We start from the raw sequence: 15,868 nt of genomic DNA, 5'->3' as shown, positions 1-15,868 counted from the left end.
TACAAATATTATCACTTAAATATGACCTTCAGTCACTTCAAGGTGTGGTGTTGTGGTCAAAATAGATGGCTCTTAGACTAATAAGCTTCATTTCAATGATAAAAAGTAATTTCCTTAAAATCTCGTTTCTTTACTTTTGGGATTGCGTTAAAGCGGCTATGACGTTGAACTTTGGATTTGGCGCGGAAATTTGTCAGCTCACTGCATAATTTTGAGATCAAGAGCTTAGGATTGGTCAATACGGTGCACTGAAGCAGCTATTAATATCTTTAGACGAGACTATGTGATAATTAGAATAATTACTTCTTGCTTGAATACACTTCTATTTGAACTTTCACTGGCTACAATAAGCACCGATGTGTCCCATTTCTAGATCGCCCAGGATAGCCAGGAGCGTCAAATCACTAACTGGAAATGTCGAGATGGTGGGACAAATGAGTGAAATATTATGCCTGATATAAAAGACTGCTGATAGCTTTTTACTTACCTGATTTGGGTCGAAGAGGCTGGTAAATGCTAAACTATTTTTGTTACAAAACCTACACAATTAATATATAGAGCCAGCAATCCCTATTTACGAGATCTAAACGGTTCCGACTATCAATTTTATTCTTCCTTAAAATCCTACCATCTGAAAGCAAGTTCAAAGATGTTTTTAAAAATAACTACATCGAGATGTTTTTTTCAGCTTCTTGCTCTAAGTATAAAAGAGGAGTCAGTAATATGGGTATTAACGTTCTTCCGTTTACTCCTTTCCTCAAAGTAAAGTAATCTCTCTTCCAATGTGCCAACTATATATTGAAATATTTTTACTTGTGCTGCTATATTTATGCTGTTTTCATCCATCACAACAAGATAAGGCTGCTTTATAAAGGTTGTAGAGTACTTCCCTTTGGTGGACTTTACCTAATTTTCCCTAGACCATTCATAACCTTTAAAAAAAATGTTTATTGCACCAAAAATGTACAACTTGCTACCATTTGATTTAAAAAATGTAAGCAGTTTTAACAAATTTAAGTAGGGAATTTTAAAATAACTGTTTACTATAAGCAACATAGAAGTTCTGCTAGATTAAATATAAATTATTAGTTGATCAAACTATTATTTATTGTTTTTTGGTAATTGTATCTGTTATATAAATTGTTTGTATTGTATTTTTTTGTAAATTGTACTTATTTATTTGTGTCTGGTTTGAGTTTTACAAAGACAAACTGTTATTTAAGACTGCACTGATTAAATCTAAAAAGTATAGTACCATTATTTAATTATTCTGATTACAGCAGGTTATGCTATTAAATGTGAAGGCACCTCATAACAGGCTTGCCTTTGAGGCCCTATTGTTTTCCCTTTGTGTGGGTTAATTTTTGGCATAGAATGGAAATTATGGAATTATTGTAAGCAATGTATTGTTTATACCTACATTTGAGGGAAATAAATTATTCTTGATTCTTTCTTTTTAACAATTTATAAAATATGGGTTCCAATTACCTATAAATATTTCTCTGACTTCGTTTTCCTCATTTAAAAACGGTAACAGGATTTCTAAAAAATGCGGTATTTTTATAAACCTATATAAATTTACATTGTACATGATACATTAAAACGTTTTATTCTAAAAGTGGCATATAGTCGTATATAATGAAATTGGCGTAGAATTACTTAATAGGCTAGTAATAAGTTCTTTATTCTAAAACTCTGTGTAAAACAATATATTACCGTAATATTTCCTTAAATCTGTATTTCACAATGTACATTTCGTTAGGATTTGTTATTTTACATTTTATCGAAATTCATGAGTAGTGTTGCCAATAACTGTAAAATTTTTTTACAATATATTTTAATAAATAAATTATTTCTTATTCATAATCGCATTACAAATTGAAACTAATGCCACAGATTTGTTAACCTGTAACGACTAAAGTATGAATAGCAGAGAACTACTGGTGACCACCGCAACAAAGAATTCCTTAAAGGTATCTTGACATACGATACGCATTTAGTCAATTTATAAATGCACAAGCTCAAAGTTCAGAAGATGATTACTTTAGGCGTATAAGTTAAGAAGCTACATGTTAGATGATACATGATGATGTGTCATGTTACATGTATTGTTAGATGATTATGCCATCTCTGACGTAGAGGCCCCCACGCTTGCCGGTGACTCTCCTGGTGTCTAGCACCTTTACTACGCACACGACAGAGGCCAACGTAAATAGTTTAAAAAAGACACCCCGTACACCTTCATGAGACATACCATTTGCTCTAACTACATGGACATGGGCATAAAAGGCTCATTAGGAGTGAACTGTGATAAATTGTATAATTTTGCATTACGAAACCTTTTTTTATACATATGAGTGAATATAGTAAACAAATTAACAAATATGTAGAAAGAATTTAAATTAGTACACACTCACTCGTGTATACTCATAGGAATACTAATGGATGAAGAAGAATAATTTATCCCAGAATGGATCCGTAATGCCACATATGTGTTTTACTAATGATGTTGCAGAACGTGTACAGCTGTGTCGCTCTATTAATATCTAAATATTCTCGGAAAATGAAGCACTCTTTCTAAGACTAATTGAAATCTTATACAAAAAATTATAACAAAACAAACGAAAGTCAATATAATCAGAACTATATGAACTCAAACCCTTTATTTGTTTAATTATTGCGGAATTTGTATTTGAGACATAAAATAAATGATTGAGTTAGGCACATGTTAACCTCAAATAACCTATATTGCCATAAAAATTGCCAAAATAGTATTACCTTAAAATGTATAGGTTAACTTTTTTCTGATATGATATACTCTCTAGGAGAGTTCATTGTTGGCAGGATTATATCTTCCTGTTGAACCTACATTACGTACAGAAAAACGTATTTGTCACTTAAATCTCGTACACTCCTAACCGAAGCGGCACTAAAAGAACATTTCGAGATAGTGACGTACATTGTTAGCTCCAGTCTACTGTGGGATATGACTGTTCGAGTTACAGGTGAGGTTCCCTAAGTGTTTAGGGCTGTTGCTAGCCTGGACATAACTTTACCCATCGAGAATACCCTGTCGCTCTAGAAGCAACGCAAAGTCCTTTTAAGTCAAAGTGTAATTTTGCAGCTAATTGTTCTAAGAGATTGGAAATGATCGAATATTCATAATTGATTCGTTGTTCATGCATTAAATATTTAACATAATGATTTTTAAAATATGTTTCTTGACATTGAAATGCTTAGAAAATTTTATGAAGTACACTAATTACATGGAAAATTGCAGAAATAATGTCATTTCCCGTAAAAGATTTAGATAGTATATTCCACACAGTGAAATATTACAACATAAAGATGTTACATTTTCGTGAATTTGATGCAACGTTAAGAGGTAAAACAGAAATTGTCTTATTTTTAAGAATTTTTTAAAAGACTTTCAACCTATGGTGAATATCGTATTTGAAAATAATAATCCAAATCGGAGTAATAAACTAAGCATAATTATCTTACAATATATTTTGAGTTTTTTTGTAAATGATCCTTTTCTTGCTGTGTTCACAAATGGATCATTTAGACCGTGTTAAGTAACACTGAATTGAACTGTATTCAAAAGCCCTAGACCGAGCTGAAAACTTTGCTATGTTTTAGTTATGTAAGCTCTGTTTTCCACATCGTTATAAGCCTTACAGCTAACTCATACATACATACAACGATCAAGTTGCACTCATCAGGAAACTTACAAATGCTAGTGAGTGGAAATTGTGTTACATATGTATAATGTGATTATGACATACACATCTTCAATTTTCGTATCAAAAGATCTTCAGAGGCAAACCCATTATGGTTTATATTAAACCTATTGGAACAGTAGGCACCATGTAGAAACAACTTTTTTCAGTCCTCAGTGTAATTAAAAATAAAGAATAGTACGTACTGTACAGAATGAAAAGTAATACATAAATGATTTGTGCCACTGTGTTACATCTGTTTCTAAAGTAATTAAAACCAATTGGGAATTTTAATTAACCTTTTTACTAAGATCCACCTTAAACCCAGTTCTGAAATCGTGTTAGGGTATTTTAAAACGATTAGTTCCCACAAACCAGGATTTGGACCCATTTATCTGGGGTATTAATTGATATGCCATAATCTCCCTTACTAGAGACCATTAAAGATCTCGTCGTATTGAAATATTTATCTGCTGAGCTGTCTTATTAGGTAGTCCCTTCATCATGCATTGCAGATTTTATCTTTCACTGCATTGTTCATTTTAAACACAAAATTTATAGAAACATCTATTAATAAAATTATATTTGTTTATGTACTAGATCAATGTAAAATATAAATATTAGTTTATTTGGGAAAACATTTGTTACCCAAACTACTGTATTATTACAGCCAGATACTTGGTACAATATCCCAGTTCTAACTGAATTGAACTTAATACATTACATTATAGATTGTCCATGTATAATGAGACATAATTGCTTTTAAATGTATCCACTTGTACATCGTAATAGTGGACTGAACATTATTTAGATATATAGTAGATTAATTAGATAACTAGATCTCAGAATAGCAAGGGGAAATGTAACTGTATAGATCAGCACTGACTGTTGAATTAGTCTCTTATTAAACTAGGTTTCCGTAACGGGCTTCACTGATGTTGCATATACTAGTCAGCTGCTTATTTCATTAGCTATGTCAAGTGTTACAATTTTATATGATTATGCTCAGTTTTTTTGCAAGTGTATTTATTCGGCTATAGTATCATTGCTAATGAAAAAAATATAAAAATACATTTTAATGCTCGCTAAAACATACGAAGAGACATGCACAAAGATCAACATGATCTTGCTTATAAAAGTAAATTCCATGAAACTTACTAAATCTATAGGTCAGTTTGTTCTCGAGATTTCAGACAGAATGACGTAAATGCAATTTTCTGCTCTTCTGGTAAAAGGCTTTGCCAGTAAACAAATTAATGATGTAGAGGCATTACATTACTGTGTTAAAGTCATCTTGATATTAAATATATGTATTCAAATATGTATCATCATACACTTCAACAAGTTGATATAGCTTATATATTTTTAGGCTAAACTCTAAATTTCACTAAATATAGACTTTAACTTTAGTTTTAGCCAAAAGTGATAATTTGAGTGAAATAAATTCTTTTACCCAAATTAACTGTTCCATTATTTCATTCGAGTTTCTTACTTCAGATATTCTTTCTATTATAGAAGGGGTTATAATTAAATCTGTAGCATTTGAATCCTAACAAACGTTCAGATTGTAGTAAAGAAATACTAGCTTAATGTAAGTTAAAATTTGGAACTGTGTTTAATCATAGTTCCTATCACAAGCCGCGTTCAATGCAGAAGTGATTGATGGAGGAATTCTCTCCTCATTGTTCCCATAAAGATGCCAAATCCGCAGTAATTGGCTCAGGCTAGCGAGGTAATGTGGAACACGGCTTCTTCACTATAATAATCCTGTTGAAATTAATGATAAATGTGCCTACAAATAAAAATAATGGTACGTTTGATTTGTAGTTTAAAAACACAAATTAAATTACGTATAACAGTTTTCTGAGGGGGAATAAATGAAATATTTAAGACAACTATTAAATACTCAAGTTCCATTACATATGTGATTTCATAAAATACTATGATAATATTAATATGAGTAATCTGACCGAACAGTTAGAAAACAATAATTCATTATAAACGCTACTAGATTAGAGAAGTATTTCAATATTTTCCTTATAGTATACAATATTTTATGTTATTGTTGTTTATATTTTCCTTTTAATCTTGTACAAGATTTTTTAACGGCAACTTCTTTTTTATTTTAGATAATTTTTGTATGTAACGGTTTGTTCATGTTTCGGTAAAGCTGTTATTCTACTACAAAAACACGTTGAAAACACAAACATGCGTGATGCAAAACGTCAGTTTTTTCTTCGTTCAAAATTAATTAATTTTCAAAGTTGTTTACGATTTTAAATGTGGAACATGTCACAAGTTAAAATGCAGGAAATTAAATTATTCTTCTTTTGATTTGGGCATCATGTTTGGTCTGAGTTACCTGAAGCATAAAACCAGATGAAACGCTGAGGACAAATAGACCATCCTAAGGTATGGTAGTGATTAAGTAGCCTACATATATATATATATATATATATATATATATATATATATATATATATATATTCCTAGGAAACCACAGCCAACTTCAAATCAATGCACGAAAATAAGGATTAAACAATCCAATTGTCACCGTTGTTACTTTAAGGTTAAGATAAATATAAATCATATGGTTAAGATGTCCTGTATTTGTTTAAAAACAATCTTAAAGCACTTCTGGTGCCTCAAGGAGAGCTTAGTTATTCTCTTTACAAACCAAAAGACAATCATTACAGGCGTTACGCATTCATTTCTACAACATGAGACTCAAGATGTTTTTCGACATATTTATTTTGTTAGACACGATCTTAATTATATGGTAGGAGGTAGTAGCCTATGTGAATTATTATCAATCGAATACGATGGAACATTTTCGACGCGTGGTGTTTTAATGTTATCTATAATGGGACAACTAGTGTTACTAATTCTTTAAATTGTACTAACAAAATGATCCAGTACAGTGTTTCATATATAAATTGACCGTAAATAGAAGTATTACGATTTAAAATTTACTGTTGTGCAAATTGCGTAAATATGTAAATATACTTGTTGTGTAAATTGTGTAAATATGCAAAGATGATAAAGGCTTTAACTTATAATACCCTTGGATTTAACACATGGGTCCAACAACAAACCTGAAAATATATAATATATTAAAAAAGAACTTTCAAATTTATACAATTTGTCATTTCAATGATACCTTCCACAAAGGCCGACGTTAGTTCCATTTCCCGTCCCTTGATTTATAGGCTTTGGTAACGCTCGGCGTATTAATTGTAATACAGAAAATCTAATAATGATATTGTATACTAAATTGCAATCGGTCTGTACATAAACTAGTTCTCCATCCTGATCAATCCTACAGTTGAAACTAACAAGTCATAAGGCAATGGTTATGTTACAAATATAATGCTTAACACCATTACTAGCTAATAAAATCATATTCTCCTGACATTTGACGTTCTGTAAAGATTTTATATTTAAAGTTTATGAATGGCTGAGAACTAAAATATCAGGCATTGTCAAATACAATTATATTTCTCAGGGGCATGTTGGTAACATTGTAATACAATAGCCGTATTACATACTTCAATACTTGTTATTTCCTTGAGGGCCTTAACCAAATGAAATCGCTGAATGAGTTTTTTATTTATATTATTGTTATTGCAACTTCTGAAGTCCTTTTTTTTGCTTTAAACGACTGTATTATTTTCCAAGTTCCCCTTTAATACATTATAATACTTCATCAAATTGTTTAAAATATTTATTTTCAATTATTTTACGTAGAGAGGTCCTCATTTTTGTGTAAAATAGGTGAGGAATGTGAGTTACCGAATGAGCTATGGGAGTCCCTAAACAATAAGCGTAGGCATTTACATCATATACCCATTCAAGCGGATATAAACAACGTTTAAATTACCATGAGTTGCTATCTGGCAATGCGATAAATATCTGCAAACCATGAAATTTTTTCAATACAGTGTTTATTTGATTATTATGTAATAGAACATGGATTCACTCCTAGAAAAGAAGCAAGTGCTAAGTAGTTTTGCAAACATAAAGTTAATGAAATACATGAAAAACCCCGTAATAATAACATATATTCACAATTTACGATCAGAGATTCATGGATACAATCCAGTGACAGAAGTTTCTGAGAATGTAATTGACTATCCAATTTTACCCAATTACATCCTTTTACACATTTGTCTACATCCTTTGTCCACATTATAATTTTACGTGTGTACAGAGTGTAAATGTCTATAAAATAAGCCTTGTTTTGACAGTTTTGTATGCTGCAAAATTTTTGTCTTGTATATATCCTTCCACACTGTTCTTTTCGTTTATCGTTCAAAATATATTACATAATACATATTAGTAACTATTAGTTTAGTAAAGTAAACTTAAGTGCGGTTTAGTAAACACGTAAGATTGGCAATGAGAAAAAATACCAAATTAAAGATTAAAATGGTTATATTTAAATTTACGCTCCTTCCAATTGAAAATTGGATCGGTTTTGAGAATCTCCGCCATTCTCTGACATATCCCGAATCAGGTTGCTATTACTACTCGATATGGTAATGAATAGGATAGAATTTTATAAAATAATGAATCGTAATTTATTAATAAACTATTTAGCTGCAGTTATTAACAGATACCATGGATGCCTACCACATGTAAGATGTAAAATCTTTAAAAATTAAAACTCAACAATTCTTGTAGTAAAGATTATCTTTCAAATAGTACTTCAATGTTATTTTATTCCACACACCTTAATCCCACTTAAATGTATAAGTTTTTACATATTCTACTTGTGTAATATGTAAATATATTAGTAGTATTTTAACAGATTTTATTTCTTATTTAATGGGTGTAGTTGGTATTTTAACAACTTCACTGGAAAACACAGAGAAACAGAGAATGCCACATTAACGCTCAGCCACCGTTTGCAAAAGCCTCGCAATAATGAGAATTTGTTAATCTTATTTTCAAATGAGTTACACGCATACGTAGTATCTTGATAGTATATTTGTATTTTATGCACAAAACGTTTTAATGAGATCACTTTTATATAAACTTTTAAGCACCAAACACAATCTTATATGCATATGCACAAACTTGGATAACAGTATGTGGCATAAAAGGTAAACTGTGAACAACATCATCTATAGCTAATTTGTCATATGGAGATGGGAATATGTCTGGATAAAAATGAAGCTGGAAAATACAGTGTAAATTACATAACATCCCACTGTTGCACCGTAAAATTGGGTACGGAATTTTTAATGGAATAGCTGGGAAGGGATGATTTACAGTCGTTTCTTTGAAAGGTATTTGGCTTTCATGACAAAAATACTACAATCCTTGATTTAGAGTCTTGGAAAACAATAAACGTGTAACTTAATTACATGAAAAGCGTAAAATTGGTGCCAATTATTGCATACACTGAAGCACCAGAATCTAAAACTTAATACATATTTTATCAAAATCTTGAAATATTTAAAAAAAGTGTTTAGATTATATTGGTTTATTTTATTCACTAATTAAGGGTAATTAAGTTGCCTGGATGCTTACTAATAATGTAGAGATATTTTTAAGTAGGCCTTATTTTTTACCCTGAAGTATTTTTGCAACTTCAACAAGGATACCTTTAGACAAATATCAGATCAATACACTTTCTGCATATTAGGTTAGCTTTACATATAAACCAAACCTGTATGACAATCATAAATACATTACAATATTTACATATGCAGTACACTGGATTTTAGAAATTCTTACGATGTTCATAATTTTAACAACGCAAGTTGTAATATATTCTTAATTTAACAGAGAAAGATTTGTAGTTTTATAGGTCAAGGTTAAGTTTAGTTTCTGATAAGCCCAGAGAAAAAATTAGCTATTTGCAACTTATTTAAAGCATGTAAGTAATGACATGCATTTGTAATGAATGTTTCAAAATATCTTGTCACCTTTGACAAATTTCAAAGAAATCGTTTCAGTTCAATCACACTGTAAATCTATACGAGGATTTGTCTTAAGTGAAAACTTGCGCAGAGTAAAGACTTTACAGTATTAATAATAAACAAAGCGTTATTGGATTCCAGTAATATTGTCTTATCAATTTTAATCTTTCCAATACGAGTAGCAATTTAGTAACACATACAGATATATAAAGAAACCTAGAATTACTTGCTGTATAATAGCTTGATAACCAATAATTTTCGGATTCATTAATGAAAAGGCTGTACAGTTCATATTAATAATATCCCGTGGGGCTCCGTCTACTGGTTGCAGTTAAACGCGCGTGCCTGAGTAGCGGAAATGTACGGTTAACCACTAAACACAAAGCGTTCTAGGGCAGTTCCCCACCTACACTCCCACCTGTCGATGAATATCTTTGTAAAAAAGGCATTGCTAAATCGTAGTTATTCACTAGAATAGTTGTTTTTTATATTAGATTTTAATAACGTAATTCTCCGAGGAGATATTTAAAAATCTATGTTGTTATAACTTCTTTGGTAACTTAGTTATGTTGCAACAAAAACGATATGAGAAATATCTAATACAATGCTAGTATCAATGGAGAACCTAAAAATGTATCATGTTAAATGATAATATTTTAATAAAATTTAATAATAAAATAGGATTCCTAACACTTACTGATAAAGTGTAATAATTTAATCGAAAGAAATCGTAACATTTCACATAGGAAAGCAATAATGTAATGCCTATAATAAATAAATTACATGTAATGTGTAAGCTGTATGTGAACAATACACTGTAAATTCAGTAGCTACATATTTATATAATATACTGCGTTGTTGACTTTAAACTCTGTACATGTAATAAGAAGCCTCTCAATAAGCTAAAGTGTTTGAAAACTGCTAACTAAAACTATTATAATTTACAAACCTTAGTTATCACTATTCTTGTATAAAAATTCACTATTTATTATTACAATCCCATAAAGAACCCGGCCCCCACCATAGAACTATACCTAATGAGTTGTTGATATACACCTATATCATTATTACTTTAAAAGTTCTTTATATACAAATGCAGGTTTAATCAGGTGTAAAGACAAATTTAACATCTAAGAGTATTAGTGCATATATTCTGAGTGTTTTTAGTCCCAAATGTATTGCACATATATAGTAAGAGCAGAATGTGGTTTAAGAAATCAAGTGTGATACCCAGACTAGAAATCGCACTGCGGAATTGCGCATAAATGCGGAGTGTATAATTTTTTTATATGGAAACATTTATCGAATAGTTTTTTGTTCCACGACATAAAATGTAATCTATTCACCTGTATGTGTGGTTGGTATTATTGACCTCAATATTTTTAAATAACCGAAATGTTTTTATGAGAGGTACGGTTTCAGTAGTATTCAAATGAGGCCGCGGATGTGCAGACTCTGACCAGTGTGTAATCGTTAAATTCAGTGTTCCACTAACAAAAACGCAACCGACAATTACTAATTCGCTCCCCTTCTCGATTCACAGGTCCCCTCACCAGTCACAATCAAACTTCAAACGGCATTTTAGTTCTGTGCCGATCGCACCGCGCTACACGCACACTCACACACCTCACTCACACCCCCGGCGACCGATCGTAGGAGCGGCTTGTAAGACTAAAATAAATCATTAAAAAACACACTACTTTCTTGCCGAGATGGAAGAAGTATAGATACCATATGCTAAACCCAAATGTCAAATTGAAGATGCATTGTAATTTAGAGCGTTTAGTTTGACCGCATTGAAGGACCACCAATTATCGAGGTTGGATTATGTTAATAAGCTCTTAAAACTTTGAAATGTATAACAACTTTAATTTCTTGAAGACAAAGACTAGGATATATATATATATATATATATATATATATATATATATATATATATATTTTAAACGTGTACTAATTGAATTACAAACAATAGAAATTCTGTGTTGCCATTGACCAACGATGTATTTTACATTACTAAAGCTTGGAAAAACTGAAAATGCATCAAAATTTAGTTTAGGTTGGATTTATTATTCACACGCACACACACACACACACACACGCACACACACACACACACACACACACACACACACACACACACACACACACACACACACACACATATATATATATATATAATATATATTATGCAATAACTTATTGATTAACTCAAATAAAGCTAATTAATATTATTCAACTTTATTGGTATAAATTACATAAATAATTAGGTTGATAAACATGGAAATTAAGTCTGATTTGCACGGTATTTTTTTATAGAATCACTTTGAGAATCATTTTACAGAGATAAATATTCAGGATCTTAATTATCCCGTTCCGAGGGTGAATTCTTTATTACATGTTTTTAAACCTTGTTACCTCTCTTTTGGAATCTCCTAGAATCTGGAACTTTTAATCTTTAGAAGTAGAATCATAGGAAGTTTACTGTTATTAGAGGTTCATAATCTCATTGTAGAAGTGTTTTGCGGACAGACTCATCCCAAAAGAATCTTTATTTAATAATTTATTCGATAATTAAAATGTATTACTGATGAAAATAAACAATGCAGATGAACGTGTTAAGAAAATGTTTTAAGGAAACATTTTTCATTAGCTTTTATGTTATAGATTTTACACTTCCTAATAGACTTTATATTCGTTTATGAGAGATGTTCATTATACTGAACATAATTTGTATTCGTCATAAGCCAATGTTACTTTTTATCAGTAATATATTTTTTAAATTTAGAACTTTAAATACAAATATAGAAGTTACAATACAAATATTTCAGAATATTCATTTATTTTTATATTCTAATTTGTAGATGTCACTCTGGAGCATTTTGACAGTAATCTTGTGAAGATTTTGGTTTGCCTCTTTGAATATCTTCTGTTCGTAAATTTACTTTCGGTATTTAAGGCAGCAATTCTTTCATTTTTGTTATTATATTATTATGTCTCTATATAATTTATTTCTTTATTTATAGGAATGTAATGATTTAAAACCGCACGTAAAGGTGACGAAAGAGGCTCATAAGAAAAGCCTAGAATCTCTCAGAGGCCTCTGCCGGCTATATTGTACGTGATGTGAAGAGACAACTTACCTCTCTTTGGTTCTTTTACTAAATAAACTTCTTCGTAAGCAGGCTATAGTTTTTTTTTTAAATGAATTCCGTTAATATTAGTTATGTGAAGTAGAATATTCAAGTACAGTTTTTTTTTTTTAAATAACTATCACAATTTATACAGTACTAGTATAGCTATCTGTAAATGAGTATTGCTGTTAAAATACGTCATTCATTTCAACGTTTGGTTTTCCGGGAGCGTTTAATTATTCATTGAGGTGTGCAAAAACAAAAAGTCCAACATTTTTGTAGAGTTATATACATTGTTTGTATATAGAAAAAAATTAAATCCACCAAATAATTTTATATATGTTGAAGGAATTAAATTTTTAATTCGTTGTTGGATTTATTTTTAAGTCAACCCTTATCTGGGAACAGTGAAATTAAAGTAGAAAGATATTAACTTAATAAATAATTCTTATATTATTAACCAACGCTATATTTACTAGTTGTTCTTAAAAGTAGTCCAAAAACTCCCATTTTAAAGGGAAATTTACTTTTTACCAATCCATTTTACAGTCTGTTTACATTTATCAACGCAACAATATGTGGGTGTAATGTGAATTTTCTTTGCCGTATAATTGCCCAGATCTTTATGAAAATCTGTTATTTTATTAACAATATAACACCCATAATAATTATTATATTTCAATAAACAGATAATGAAACGAACATCTATCTGTTGTATTTTTGTACACACATACTTTTGAAAATACAAGGTAAAAGTATGCAACGTCACAAGTCACGTAACAGGCTTAGCTTAGGTTTAATTAAACATGTTTAATCTACAGCTTAGTGCATTAGAAATGTAAAAATCATACACAAAAGAAATTTGTACATTTAAAGCTAAGGGGACATTTTTTTGGCCTAATACTTTTCAACGATGCTCAGCCAAATTTGATATTTGTACATGCGCCATCACTGAAGTCATCCTTGTCTATTATATCTCACCAAATGATTCATTAATATTTTCATTTAATAAATTGGGCTTCAAATAAATGTTTATGTAATAAACGTTTACACGTCAAGCCTCCGTAAAATGATGTCTTTACGTGCTTGGATAAGTAGGTTACATGTATTAAAATGCAGCTTTAAACAATATATATTACGAGTCTGATTGCAAATTTATTCATTCTCCTAATTTGTCGTTGTCACCATATTTACTCATAAGACTCGTGTAAAAAGATTCCCTAACCATCAATCAAATCCCATGAAATGATATGAACCGTCATCGTACTCAGCGTGTCTCATATAAATTTCCAACACTATAAAAACTAAATTGTATTGAAACATGTAAATGTAAATAATTTGAAGACAATACGTCATTATCTGGTTATAATATACTCCCATATGTTCATATTTCAAATATATAAGTATTTAAAATAAAAAATATAATTATATAGTACTTACGGATATATTATGGTATATTTTATATATAAATCAAAATATTTTTGAACAAATTAGTACACATTGTATGGGCCGTATATATTTGTTTGTGGTCAAGCAGTAATAAACCCTATGTTACCACATTTTAGCACAAAAAGATGGATTTCACACGATAGCATTGAATAGTGAACGTGGTTTGATATTATATTTTATAAACCAAACCACAACTATTATAAAACGTCACAGATTTCGAAAAATCTAAAACGTAATGATTCTAAAAAACCGGAATACTTATTTTTCTCAGCTAAATTTCATATTGCAATATATATATATATATATATATATATATATATATATATATATATATATATATATATATCTTACTGTTATAATTATTACATCCAATATTATACCGATTATAATATACTATAAAATGGCTCGATAAAACAACTATCACCCTTAACTTTCTATTGTTTACGTGTCCGTGTGTTCCGTTAAAAAATTAGCCTATCTCAGCTACGAAAACAATTTCCCGTCAGCTATATATACAGATATTAATTTTCTGTCAAAAATGTGTACTAACCCAAAAAATTAATCTTAATATAAATATCAATGTAATTTACAGTAGGTTATAAAAATTAAGTCAATTGTTAGACTTTTACTTCCTGATGATTAAAGTCAGTAATGCAGTTGCATGCTTCTGTTGAAGCAGGTGTCATATTGTTAATTTATGTCTCAGTTTAGAGCTGACGAGTTTGGTCTTATTTTAGGTGGGTACGTGGCAGCAATATCTAGTGACGGAAATTAGTAGTCACGTGTTGTGGTTACCAATTTGCATGGTTATCAACATGCAGTGGAGTCAAGAGTTAAATAGCAGTTTATAACAAGACATTTATCTACGAATTTAGCGTTGATCCAAAGAAAGGTTTTAGGTCTATATGACTATTTTTATTAAAAGAAAAATGTTATAGTTGAGTTAGCGAGCAGTATATCCTATACAAATACATAATATCATAATGATTACAATATGATCGTATATATCATTTTCTCAAAAGAAGGAAGAAAAGCACCAAATTAAAAGTAATAGTTTAAAATATAAATCCTCCAGAAAAAAAGGAAGCATTTGCATTTCTAAAATATGAACTTAAACGTCAATGAGTAACTCATTTTGCCAATTAGAGTGAATACTTTTAATAAATCCTGTATCTTTTAATAATTTTATATAGTATATGAAAACTATTTAAAACTAAATTGAAAAAAGAGGAATACATTTCATATTGCAATTTAAACATAAAAGTGTGACAAAATACGATTATTCTCGAACTATGAATGCGCTTGCTAAAATAAAATTACCGCAATCTTTTTTGTGCTACTACCATGATTGCTCAATTAAGCACCCTAACGAATCCAAACCAGTTGTGTATTGTATTACACCACTCGAACCCGTATATGGCTAAGTCTAAAGGCAGTTTGAAGCACAAGCCGCAGAAGTTCTAACCAACACTAAATACGCTTACAAAATTAAATTTAGATCTACTATTTGAATCATGCTCGGCTATTTTAAAAGTTATCATAAAACAACCGAGCAATGTTTTTAATTTTACAAACTAAATGTCTTATAATGCTCTAATATCAAGGAAAAGTATCAAATATCTTAGATAAAGAAGCC

Source organism: Homalodisca vitripennis, chromosome 5 (assembly GCF_021130785.1).
Source record: "Homalodisca vitripennis isolate AUS2020 chromosome 5, UT_GWSS_2.1, whole genome shotgun sequence".
In the NCBI taxonomy this organism is placed as follows: Eukaryota; Metazoa; Arthropoda; class Insecta; order Hemiptera; family Cicadellidae; genus Homalodisca; species Homalodisca vitripennis.
Note: the sequence above shows the minus strand (reverse complement) of the source record.